At 40.3% G+C, this 14,201-nt stretch overlaps 1 protein-coding gene across 1 annotated transcript in view; it reads left to right on the forward strand.

The window, feature by feature from the left end:
* LOC143514802 (chemokine-like protein TAFA-2) overlaps positions 1 to 14,201 on the forward strand; it is a 42,881-nt gene that overhangs the window by 553 nt on the left and 28,127 nt on the right. The window lies entirely within an intron of this gene.

Genomic DNA, 14,201 nt, shown 5'->3' on the forward strand with positions numbered 1-14,201 from the left:
GCAGGCAAGTTTAGGAGTGTGCATGCTTAATTTATGCGCAGTATTGTTGTTAGCCATTAGTTGTAGGCCATTTACCTTCAGATTTGCTGACATGCACAATAGTAAATGAAAGCTTGTTGTATCTTCAAAGAATACGCCTGAAGATGTGGGCTGTTGGATTTGAGGTTAATTATGACTAAACTATGACAAAACCTCTTTAGATGCTTTCCAAAAACCTTAAAGATTCTAACAATTATTGTGTTGACCATATTCCTGAAAACGCTACAAATCCGAAATATCAATCCAGAGGCTTATAATTTCCTTCACGTTTACATAGTTACCTCCAGACATGTGTAAAGTTCCATTCTGTATGCTGTATTCAGACATACTTTTTCTGGTTGTGGAAGGGCAATTTGGAATTGAATACTTTATTACTTTGGTACTTTGGAAGCAGACGCACACACAAACACACACAGATGCATGTTTAATATTTTTCATAGAGTATATTCTCTGTAAATACTCATGTGAGTAGTGTTTGAAACCACAAAAAGTTCTATTCATCTAATATTTTGGACTAACATATTAGGTCCTATTTTTTTTAAGCAGAGCTGTTTTGACCTATTGACTGATGGTTCTCATGACTGACCTTCTCTTAATTTAGTTGTGAAACTGTAGTAATTAATTACTGCAAGGTTCACAGTTAAATCAATAGTTGGGACACACATTGTAACTACAATATAAACTAAGCATTGAAGGTTAGGTTTTTATTGGGGTAATATTTTCATATCATAGACAAATTAATGGAACTGTTCCAAAACAGATTTTAGGGCTCAGCTGTTTGACACTGAAGTTTAGATTAGCATTTGTTTGGAATTAAATGTCAGCCAAGTCAAAAACAAATGCTAACCTTATCACACTAGTCTCGCTGTGTTCACACTATAAACACCGAAATGACAAATGTTCAATCTAAAGCCGAGTTCTTTTGTGCATTGCTGCAATTGTATAATAAACCCTGCAGTGAGAAGCACTCTTGCAACTGATCAAGCCTATAGCAGCATAAGGAGCAAAGAAAAGGCTGATCTAGGTACATCCGGATCTTTATTGACATAATTGTTCTCATTCGAGAGGAACTAGAGTGATATATATGACCTCTGAAGCGTTAAAATGTAAAGACGTATCTAGTTGGTTCAAATTTGGCCTGCTTTAACTGCTTTAGCAGAAATTATATTGATCCTTATACAGATGCCAGAGCAAGAATTGAGACTGTTCCCAATGGTCTGAAAAAGAGCCATCAGGTAAAAATCAGATAAATTACATTTCATGCCCTGATGAAACGGGAGTGGCAGGTGGCTCTAAAAATGAACTTTCTGGGCACTGTTTCCAATGAACACAGTATTAGGATCATGTTAAATAAGAGAGAGAGTGTTCAGTGTTCATCCAGTCTAGCATTTAACGATGATCTTGCTCACTGGGGGCTAGGACTCGGCACTTGTAAAGCTGCTTTGTGACAACAACTGTTGTAAAAAGCGCTATATAAATAAAATTTGATTGATTGATTGATGGATCTTCATGTTATGATGCTTTCAGGAACCTTGGTCCTGGTGGACAAAAGCTCAGGGCAAACTGCCAGGGACACAGAGCCCATGTGGCACTGTTGCAAGGCACTGTCGGATTGACAGCAGACCCTGTGTGCCATAAATGCAGTCGTGTAGATTTAGTGTTGGAATGGTAGCAATTTAACTTATAGCCAAATCTCCTAGTGTAGTGGCTCTAAAAAGCTTTCCTTAGGGCTGAACGATTAATTGCATTTGCGATAATTTCGCGATTTTTAAAAACGCGATTGTCTAATCGCACAGGCTGCGATTTAAACTGGTCACGTGACTTGGGAGCGAGCCGAGCCGAGGACGAACGGAGCAAACCCGAGCAGGAGGCAGGGAGGTGGAGAAGTGAAGTTAACACAGCGCACTTTAACTTGTTGCACAATGGCTTCAGGCTCGACAGAAGCTGACACAACTGAAAGTCTAATACCAAAGAGGGGCAGCACATAAGTTGTGTGAAATTACTTTGGCTTTTAAAAAGATGCTGCTCAACGTCAGGTACCCTGCAAAACATGCTTTGCTACTGTTGCTACGACGCGAGGTAACACTACAAACCTTCAGCATTAAAAAAACACCACAAAGCCTCGTATGATATTTGTAAGGCTAAAATGCCAACGACCAGTGCTGCATCTTCAAATACGCCAAAGTGTTTCTCTGCGCTTATACAGCTTTAGTATGCGGTGAGCAGAGAAATACCGTAAAATCACGCGTATAGGCGCAATAAGATTTAAAGCACGGATGAATCGCGAAAGCGCGGATAGCTTGACCGCGGTCCATCAGACAGGGTTCACTGACCGAACCGTTTGAAAGTGTAACTCCTTATGGATGTAATTCGAAGCGGCACGCTGAAATAACTCGGGCAGTAACGGAGTTCATAGTGAAAGACATGATGCCCGTTAATATAGTGAACAAGCCCGGCTTCATGGCTTTGTTAAACACTGGATATGCGCTACCAAATGCCCTCATGCACATATTTTAGCCAAGTTGCTATACCTGCAGGGTTGCCAACTCTCACGCATTGAGCGTCTTAGACTAAAAAATTAGTAGTTCGCTCTGGCGCCAACCACAGGCGATCGATCGATCACGATATAATAATAATACTTAAATTTAGTCCATTTTACACCCAGTGGCGGACTTAGCAATTTGGAGGCTCAAGGCGAATTTAGCTAGGGGGCCCATCAACATTAATATGCGAGAAATAAGTTCAGGTTCACACTACAAGATTTTAGGCTGGTTTTTCAGTCGCCGACTGTTTTTGTAGATCGCCGACAGAAACTGTGGTCGGACGCAAATCGGGGATCATTCGGCGCTCGCTCAGTCGTGTAGTGTGAAGTGCTGAAAGACGCTCGCCGAGTGGCCGCCAACTCATCGCAGACGACCGGCAGATATCTAGCATGTTTAATATCTAGCATGTTTCATATCTAGCATGTTTAATATCTAGCCCAGTCGGCGACTGTGAGTCAACAGCAGCGTCTAGCTTCATACAACTTTACTACAAGACTGTGTTTAAGTTATTGTGACAGCACTGGAGAAATAGTGCGATTGACTATATCTATGTTCACTGCAACGGAGAGATGAAATAATTCTGGCAATTTGGGACTATGGAGTGGTTAAACGGTAAAATAAATAATAATAACGAAAATGTGGAGTACATGTAGGCCTACGTTGTTTTTATTTTCTTCGTGATGTTGCTGGTTCTCGCGAGTGTTTCATTTTCGTGTTTTTGGACGGCAGCCAGATGAGTCGGCGATTCCCCAGTCGTTTAATTCGTGAGCCCACGTCACCGATCAGTCATGTAGTGTGAAAGCCACAACAACTGAAAGACTTGCGATTACAGCACAACCAGTCGTGTAGTGCGAACGGCACAAAAACCTGATGACTGAAAAGTCGTGTAGTGTGAACCTGGCTTTAGCTAGACAAGGGGGCCCTACAGTGGGAGGGGCCCAAGGCAATTGCCTAGCAACGCCTCTACGCAAAGACCGCCTCTGTTTACACCCCCCCCCCCCTATTTTTATAGATAAAAAGTTGCTTATTTTATCTATAAAAATTTTTTAGTAGATTATTATTTTTAGTAGATTATTTTATCTATAATTTTTTATAGATAAAAAATTGCAATTAGATTATTTTCCAAAATCGTTCAGCCCTACTTCCATTATATAAGATAATACCCCCCATGTAATAATCATAGTGTTTTATGCCTATTGTATCTTTTGTGTATAATATATTCTTTAAGTAGACATATTACCAGTACCAAAACTCTGTATAATTCTTGCAATGTTACATTGTGAAGTTGATTAGTATCATGGCACAAAGTGATCTGCCTGTGACCCAGCCCTTCACTGCGCAGCCTGGTGAATAATAATAAATAATAATAATGGTGAATAATAATAAATAATATAATAACATAATAAAGCTCCCAACAAGTTGGCAAAACGATTAAAACCACTCAAACACTGTTGTCAGTGTGCAGCCTTTGCACTTTAGCTACCTTGTTTTAGTTAGGGAAGTTTGCTTCAAATAGTTTTATTGTGTATTTTAGTAGAGCATTGCGTGGGAAGATGACCTCACAGCATGTCTGTAATGATTCAGTAGAAGGCAGTGATGACATAATTACATCACCCACCACCTTTGTTCAGTTTCCATTGCAGTGATGTCACTATCCATCCTAATAATGCCAGATTCCTATAAGTCAGCTGCCTGCAAGGTAATTGTGTACATGAATTTTCAATGGTGCAGATCTTTCCTCTGAAATATTATCTATGCATACAAATATTAACTTATAAGTCAGAAGTAATATGTGATATGATAAATTCTACATGCAATATAGCTCTCCATGTTCATAAACCTAAGATGAGTGCACCTGTTGCTTTTTATATTGTTAAAAAAAAAACAATAAAGCAGCAAGGCAATACTGTTCTCGGCTCGGTAACTATGCTGAGACCTGAATGACCAACTCAGTGAGAGTGTGATATGTCTGTCAGTGTCATAAAAACCACTACCTGGTTTCACAAGGACAGGAAACTCTAATTACAGTGCATCAGTGTTTTTCAAACTGGCATAGAGATGGATTACCAGAAGCCTTTGTTATTACGTAGCTCCTTCAACACATTAGGGCTTTTCTTGCTGCCCCCTAGGCAAAGGATAAGCATGCTTGATAAGCATTTTCCCTTTCTGGGCTCGTGGGTGTTCTTTATTTTGAAGGGACCAGTGAGGATTTGTTGGTTTGGCACTAATTATCTTGTCAATGCTAGATTAGCCTTTAGGGTTTATGGAGAATTAATGTATACCCTCATTTGAGTTGTCATTTAGTTTAATATGTGATCATTTATGTTGGAACAATCCAAATGAACAAGGCTGTTGTTTCTTTAACTGTTTTAGCTGAACTGAACTAATCAATTCATTTTTGCTTATTTGTTAAAAAGGAGTGTGCTACATTGAATTCACCTTTACCATGTAATTGACAATGTCATGAAAGGAAAAAGACGTTTGGAAATAGATCCACTGCTTTTTGCGCTCTCTTAATCACTGGGTCTCTGGAGGACTAGTTCAACAGTTCATCCATCAAAGACCAAAGAAGACCAAAGTCAAACCATCCTCTCCTGCAAAATGATATATTGCTTTTCTGCCTCTAATTCCCATTCTCTTGCACATTAAGAATTCTTGCATCACCGTGATATTTAACATTTACTACTTCAACATTGATAATATGCAGGGGCCACAGTGCCTGGGGACCGCCGAGCCCCTTTCAGTGCCCCTTTCGACTGTGTCACACTGCCGCTTTTGAGTCTTTAACAGTCCTGATGGTCCTCACTGTCCAAATGATGGAGCGGAGTGCATGATGGTGAAGAGCTTAGGCATGCTGCAGCCGTACTGACATAATGGGCAGCAGGAGTCAGCCGTAACTCGCCTCCCCTGGGCAGCACAGCCAATTATCCACCAATGCCTGTCTTATTCCTCACGTGTGGCACAGAGAGCATTCACACTAGTCCTGCCCAAGGCATCAGCCCTCAGTTAATGAAGACCCAGATTAATCAGAGAGCAGAGGGCTTTTGCTTTGGGGCAAGGAAAGGGTGGAGAAAACATCAATTGTCTGACCCTATACACCTGCTAGAAATCGTAAATGTTGTTTACGTCTGGATGTTTTTGTGTTTGGTGTGTGCTGTGTTTTATTGTTGAGTTATCTTTGAACAGTCTGCGCTGTAGGACACTAACTGGACACCAGCATAAAATTAAATGAGAATCTCCATATCAACATTTTCCATTTTCTCTCTCCATTTTGACAGGCGCAGGAATGCTCTGCACAAGTATGGTCCTTCATATTTTAACATATATTTTCATGTATTTCGCAGATTCGTGACTGGATAAATGGGTTTTAGATCACAATGGAAAAAAGACAGAAAAAATAAAACAAATCACGCACATTCTCCATCAGCCATCTAAGTTGGAGCTGTTACTGCACCTCGTGTTTCGATGGGAGAACCACTGCCATTAGTTATGCCATGCTCTGCTACGTTTCCATATCCCTTCACCCGCTGCTGCAAGGATGAGGAAAGTTGGGGATTAATTCAGCCTAATCCTTCATTTTTCTATGGGCTTTAATTACTTACTGTGGCCCCTGACATCCAGAGAATGGGAGCAGCAGTGACTCTGCTGGGGGACGTGAGTTCCCAAAGTGTGTGTGCTGATGAATATAGGAACACAGACAGTGAGGAAAAGCTCCAGATAGATGTCACTGAGAAAAGGCAAAATTTAAGTTTAAATGTTAAGTTTTTCTCTTTTTTAAAGATTAGGGGGCAGAGGTGATTGTAATTCTGACGAACCAGCTGCCAAGAGTTCTGCATATAGAAGCCTAGAAGTGAAGTTTCTAATTTATTTGCAGAAAGCAAGCAATTTAAAAAATGATAGACAGTAGATAGATTCTTGTCAAACCAATAACCATATCTACTCACCCTAAATGATTATTTTTTCTCTCTCTCTCTCTCTCTCACACACACACACACACACACACACACACACACACACTAACCCCCTCTGCTAACGAGGGGGAGTGTCTTTGTCGTGTGTAGAGTATAATGGCCTCACGCAACCCATGTGTCTAAGGCAGCATAAACGAGCCTCTAGTGTAATCCAATCTCACAAATTAGCTTGTCATTTAACATGGATTAAAACCCCCACCGGAGAATGAGAATGGAATAACTTAGCTTTTGCCTGAGCAATTGTTTTAAAAATGCAGACAGTAAAAAAGAAGTGCAGCTCCATTTAATGCTTGTGTGCACACATCTCACCTCTGCTGAACTGCCAATGCAAGTAGAGTAATTAGATATTTTTTTAGCCACTACACCCCCTCCCCAACCTTCTCGACACTCTCTTTGAGGTCTACAACCTTGGCAGATTTATCTGAATTCAAAAATGAATACATTCTTTTTTACTGACATAATCAGACACATTTAATAGACCTGAAATAAACATTTGCAATGTGTGGGAGCTACAGAAAGTGAGAGAGGGAGAGAGAGGGAGTCAGACAGATAGACAGACAGAGAGAGAGAAAGAGAGAGATGTTACTCTTACCCAGGAACACTGTTGCCTAAAAGAAATGATTACCGTATGTGTATTATACCTCTAGTGCACTACACACATGTCAAAACACAAGCTCCAAGGGTCTTAAGACCATGTGGAGTACACTTAAGGAAAACTGGAGAAATACTTCACCTGTCACGTTCCCTTTCATGCCCTTGCATGTGCACTCAGAACATTCATTCTGTATTCATTCAGGGGATGAATAGCAACAAACTTTTAAAAATGGGCTACCAGTGAAAAGTGAATGGATGAATACATTGGCCCTGTTAGATATTGGTTTGTTTGGTTTGTGTTTCTTCAAAAGCGCCACAGTGTTGAAATATTGTTCAACCAGAATAGCAATAAATGCTGTACGGGCATAATTTTGAACATATTGTAAAAAAGATTTAAATACACTGAAGGAGTATATGTTTAAAACAACAGTATAAGCAGAATCCAAATTTAAACATTTAGCCCAGTCAGTTTCCATTTATAAATGTTGGGAGGCCAGTGTTGTACAGATAATTTGTCTAACAGGTAGATCACAGTGCTTAATTAAAGGCATTGCATAATCACCTATCACATCTGGGCCTGGCCTTGCTTTCAGATGAGAATGCTCCAGCACACATCCTAGAATAGCAGCCTGTTCTGACAGCTCACATCGCACCTCTTCCCTGTCAGAGAACAAGTCTCTGCTGTGGAGTTTAGAACCCGCTTCCTGCCTCCCCCCAACACTGTACAGGAAGGAATAAAGGAATAACCCCCCACCCCCACCCCTCCCCCAACACTGTACAGAAAGGAATAAAGGAATAACTCCCACTCCTCCCCCAACACTGTACAGGACAGAATGAATCCCCCCCACACCCAAGTACAGCAGCCTCTCAGGTCTTCGTGCACCCCCCCTTTTTAAATATTGCAAAACATTAGAGACAGATAGAGACAGTCACTATTCCAAGTAAATGTTCCTTATTTCAAATCTTCATATTGCATTCTGGGTTTTATTTAGTGTGTAGTATAATATATGTATGTATAGAACCTTAAGCCCAATTAGCTTGTTTTAGACATCCTCTGTGGTAAAATGTAACTGAAGCAATTAAACATGGGGGGGGGGGGGGGGGGGTATTAGTATTCAAGTATTGAAATTTGAATACCCACTCTCTTTCACATAAACTAACAACCAGTATGAAAATCCAGGAGATAAATCTGGATTTCAGGTCCAGAGGTCCTAGCTCAAAATCAAGTCAACTTGCTAACTAAAAGTCACACCAACAAGCAATTCTGTGTAGTGGGCAACGTTTGGATTAATGTGTTTTTGCGTTCCCATTAGCATTCCTGTACCAGAGCGTATGCTGACTCTAAGAATAAACACACCGGTGTCTCAGCAGTTCACTATTGTAGACGCAATGTGTCTGCATGCCCAACTAGCAGTGAGATGCTCGTTTGTCTTTAGTAAATAGATATTTGCTGCAATATATGCTGCAATAGGACATACAGAACATGCAACAGTTTATTCATAGCACTCCTAAGAAACTGGAGAAAAGAATCTGCCCACAGTGTTCACAATGGGGCAGGGGGCTAGCATAGCAAGGACAGACCTAATAAAGCTTCAGAAAACTCAGGATGACACTGCATTAAACACAGTAAATATTTTAATACATGTGATGTTTTTTTCTTATGTCTGTTTAATTTCACTGTCTTTTTTACTAAATGGGATTCAGTTGAGGACTAATGGCCACCGCCAGTTTAAATTTTGAGTGCTAGCAGAAGATGTTTGCCATAGTAAAGTAGTACTTAGTAAACAACCACGTCTTTGTGCGCAAACACTGTGTTTGTTTGTGTTCGTGAAGTATTTAAATCATACATACTTGCAGTACAAAATGGTTGCTTGGATACATCACATCTGAGCTGGACTCTTAAACACTAATCCCTGAGTCTTCAAAGCACTCAGCTTTGAGCATCCATGTCCTCATAAACAAAGAGGAAGTTTTGGTTGTTTTGAAGGCCAGCTATGGTACAGGTAAATGTGAGTTCAATTCAACTGAGCATTCATTTGGCAATTTAGTTGCATTTAAAAATGGGATAAAACCACTGGGAAAGGATGAAGAAGGTTTTTTGGTCTTATTAATTTGACTGTGCTATGTGAAATCCTCTTGTCAAGCATTATAGAGAAGTTCTAATTTTGGATTGACTGAACACAAACAAATAGAGAGGGCAGAATGGATAATGCATACATTCACAAAGCTATGAGGATATGGGAATTAATTAATTAGATAATAATTACGTATCATTTTAATAATAATTAATTGTTAGTGTAATATCTTTAAATGCTAAGCATTTAAAATGTTCATACGTGCATTTTTTTTAGAGGCTAGGCACGTCTTATTGATCTCTGTGAGATATTCAAGTGATTTGTCCTGATACGGAGCAACTAAATTCATATTACAAAATACACTGCCTCAAAATTGTAGAACTGAATGAAGTATAGATTAATTAAGTGGTTTGTTGAGCATATAGGTTCTCAAATGGAAACATATTCATAATTGATACAGCCATTGCAAAAACAGCAATTAAAATCGGATTAAACATAGGACACCTATATTATGAGTCCAGATCGGAGAGGATAGAAACATAAAAGTGAAAAGAAACAGAGACATTCAAATTGATTGGTGTGAATGCGGCGAACAGCTAATGGTGCCAGGCGGAATTTTAGGGACATTGATTGAAACATCATACTGGTATTAGGTGCAACGAGAGAGGGAGAGAATGAGAAAAAAAAAAAAAAACTACAAGTGAATGGGGACTTTGATCTAAAGGGACAGTGTGGAGGAGCCGAAAGCTGCCCAGCCCAAGCAGCTCAGATGTTGAGATACGGTACCCGAGCATCGTTATAGAGTGTGATTACCTTTGCTGCCTCTAATGAGGCACAGAAAGGTGATTAGTCTTAATGGTTTGCTCCTTGCTAATGTGAAGATTTTGAGGCTTGTGTCTGACCAGGTCATCTTTGAGAGTCCATCAGTACCTGTTCACCAAGCAGACTGCTACATGGGAACCGAATGTTAACAGGGTTAATTGTACATGTCATTATGCAGGGTAAAAGTATTAGTCATATTAGAGTTGTAATAGAGTATAACACTTTTTTGCTGACATTTTATCCCATTTATACATTTATTTATACATTCATATGACTTGAACGAAAAGTCCTCATATTGAATGAAATTTGGAGCATTTGGAGGAACAGTCCACGTCACCGTTCAAGTGTGAACGGCCCGTGCTCTCGGACACTGCTGGGCCGAAGGCTGAGGCGGTGGAGCAGGGGTTTGTGAGACAGCGGGCGTGTGTTACAGGACGCCGTCACCCAGGCTCAGACAGATCACTTGCCAGCCTCTTCCCACCACATCCGCAGAGGCCGGCACAGTCAAGGTGACCCTGTCCACACGCCCGCACCCACTGCCAGAGCCCATAAAATGTGTTGGCATAGCTCATTAAAGTTGGCTGAAGTTAAGGGCATGCCTGTTAGCTAATAAGGGCTCAGAACAGGACACCCAGTAAGGGCTCCTTGCATCTATTGCTTTGCAAATTCAGGATTGGGAAGTGTGTGCAATTCATAAACCAGTATTACCAGTTTTACTCTGAATTGCCAAGGAGGTACATTTTTGTTATTCTGGATTATTATTGGACAAATAACTGGTGAATCTGATTTGACAGTAATTATGTGATTTTTACTGTAAGAAAGGATTATAAAACTGCTACATTTACAATATCACAATGTCAGCATGACTGCAGGTTTACAAAAGATCTTCAGCATCAGAGTTTAGCATTTGTTTTTACCTTTTCTCCCACATACAACTAAATGCTGCATCTGGGTGATGCAGTCTTCTTCACGTCATCACTGAATTGTCTGGTGTAATTGTCTGATGAGAGAATGTCATTGTTGAAGGAGAGAATGAACAATCCAAGCATCTAGTTCAGAAACCGAAGGATCCTGGCCTCCCATAGTGCAGTGATAGACTTTCATGGACTAAAATCTAAGTCAACCTTTTCTCTATATCTCTTTTTCTTTAAAACGTACACTTCAACATTTGCATCACATTTTGTTAAAGAGCAATCTACATGGCTTGACATGACAATTTTAAAAACATGTATTCCTGAGCTACACAAATAAAGAAAAAAACAACATAGTGAAAGTTTATAAGAGGTTTTAAGATCTGAAGTTACTCATGCTAAACTGTGGCATTCTGCTTCCAGACCTTTCCCTTCTCACGTTTGACTCCACATTGCTCCTTCGCAGTTGCTTGCACACCAGCCTGTGCAAGCGTCAGCTTCTGAAAGGAGGAGGAACTCTGTCAAGCTGTCAAACATTCAGCTAGAGTCAGCTTCCTGAGGACATTTTTAATCAGTCTTGCAGGTCCAGTAGCTTCTTCCTCCTTCATTCAGGCTAAGCTTGCACCTGGCATTCAGTGAAAGCATGAAGTCATAGCTGACACAAAAAGAATTCCAGTGGCATCCAAAATAATCAGAAAAAAAAAACAAAATAAAAACAAACAAAAAAATAACACAGGTGTTGGCAATGGCCAGGTTGGGTGTGGAAACTGTAAAAAAAAAAGCAAAAACTACTAAAATGTCACAGGAGTAACTAGTCTCTAGAACGCAGGTATTCAAATCCAGATCCTGAGTTCCGTTTCCAATCCAGTAATTTGTGATATTTGATGGTTACTTGACTGGCCACTCAGTCATCACCCCTGACTGGCCACTTTGCCATCATACCACTTTGTCATCACATTCCTAGACAAAATCTGAATTAACTTGCACCTTGTGGGCTGTAATCTAAAAACATATGTTCCTTGACATCAGTTTACTACCACCACATGGCTTCATTGGAACCACAGTGGGACATCTAACCTTGTACAGTTGCAGACAAGAACAGAAAACCCAATTAATACAATAAATATACAGGCAACACATTTTATAGAAAAAAGCAGAAATGAGAAAACAAGCATTCAGCAGCAGTAGCTACAAATTTTTTAGAAGTATTATTCAAGGTCTCTTCATTATTCAGTATCTTCTTGGAACCACACATGACTGAGAAATCATTGATGCACCAGTCAGATTTAGTTTTGTGTAATTGGGTTCAGATAACATTATGACACTGTACAGGAACACAACAGTCCCTGTTTGTGGCTGGAAAATCCAGAGAGAAGTTACTAAGAACACGCAGCTCAGTTGAAATATTTATGTTGACTCTGCTGATTCACGTGATGACACGTCTTTGTTATAATGTCTTTGTTATGACAGTGCAGTTAATGCATGCTAGGAATGTTACATATGTGCTGTACAGTATTGGCAGGGGGGGCACAGTAGTGGGAAACCTGTATAAAGTGTTCATCAGTGGGTGCTGGAGGTTATGTGAGGACCTGACATTTCACTTAAAGCCTGAACTTGCAGAATGCTATTTTTGCTTTCTCTTCTTGTGATTATAAATGGTGTGATTTTGTGTGCTGGACTACCGGTGCTCACTTGAAGGAATTTGAGCAGCCCATTTGTGGTGGGCCCGATCTTTTCCTGCTCAATGTCACACCACAGCACGAACGGTGGCAGTGGTTGTATGGCACTGTGAAGCCATCTGGAGTGTACCCATGATCAGAAGACCCCCCAGTCCCCTAAGGTGAGGGGTATGGGTGGGACAAGGGCTGGGCCAGCGAGGGACACGTGGAACGTTTGAAGCATTGAAAGTGACGGGCACCCGTCGCTCGGTGGGGTAAATACGTGTTCTGGCTGCTGTGTCAGAGAACTGGCTCTGTGGTCTGCTGGTCAGAGCACATGTTGGTCAGTTGGGGGAGTCTGGGTGTGGTCTCTTTCTTTGCTGCAAAATTCAAAAATGTGCATTCAAATATTTTGAATTATAATAAGAGCGTTTTTAATAATGCTTTTTAATAATGTTTGCCAAGCACTATAGACTTTAGACAAAAAGATTTCTGTGACATGTTGAGGTAAGCAGAATCGCTGAGGCAGGGTGCAGACTCAAGATGAAGTGTACTCAAACGAAAGCAACACAAAACGAAAACGCAGATGACACACATAAGCAAATCAAAACTCAGAAGGCCGAACAATAACTGACACTGGGACTAGAACCACGGTGGGATTCATGCATGAATACAAACAAGGAAGGAAGCGAGACACAGGCGGAGCGAATGAGTGACAGTAAGGAACAGGTGAACAGACTCAAGACGGGGATGGACGTGATCAGGGGGCAGAGCCAGAGAGACAAAAACAAAGAGCACATGGATGGGAATGACAAGAAAAACAAACAGAGGGGTCATGTGACGAGCAGCGCCTTACGAATGGGAGACACTGACGTTACATTTTCATATCGCCTGTTTCCAGCAATTCAGCAATGCAACAGTGCATTGTCCAGCTTTCCACAGAAAACTGCTTTTTGGTCAGACCTGGCAACCTAAACAGACAGCATTGTTACCTGTACTTAGAATAGGAGCAAAATGTTACCTGTGATGAAATATATTGAAAAATATTAATAAAAATAAATACTGAAAATTATTTAAGATTAATTTTGTAATTCAATAATAAGTAATGGTAAAAACAGTAAAAATGTTTTTTGGTTTGTCCTGTAACCCCTCATTTGGAGTTTCCAATTGTCTGTACCACACAGGAGAAGACAGAGTCAGTGTCAGATTCACAGTTGATTTACAAAGAATCCAAGTAAAGTGTAAAATGCAGAATGATACCAGGGATTTATTGTAAATAAATAAAATTACAAATGAAAGATGCAATGTTAGCAAGATGTTGCATTAATGAACTCAAAGTACAACAGAGTTGTTTTAGTAAACAGGCTCCAATAGCAACAGGCCACACAGCAAGCATGATAGAGTATGCCAACTGAGCCAACTGAGGTCAGTTGCTGGTTATGCTGGTCTGCTTCCTCTCCCGTCACGCATCTCAGTCAAAAGTCAAAAATCAAATTTATAGATCACCTATAGAGGGCGGACACTCACAAAACCAACAAGACAAATACATGCAAAACATCAAATATGACAGGTCACCTAAGTCAATAAA

Source organism: Brachyhypopomus gauderio, chromosome 5 (genome assembly GCF_052324685.1).
Source record: "Brachyhypopomus gauderio isolate BG-103 chromosome 5, BGAUD_0.2, whole genome shotgun sequence".
NCBI classification, from domain to species: domain Eukaryota; kingdom Metazoa; phylum Chordata; class Actinopteri; order Gymnotiformes; family Hypopomidae; genus Brachyhypopomus; species Brachyhypopomus gauderio.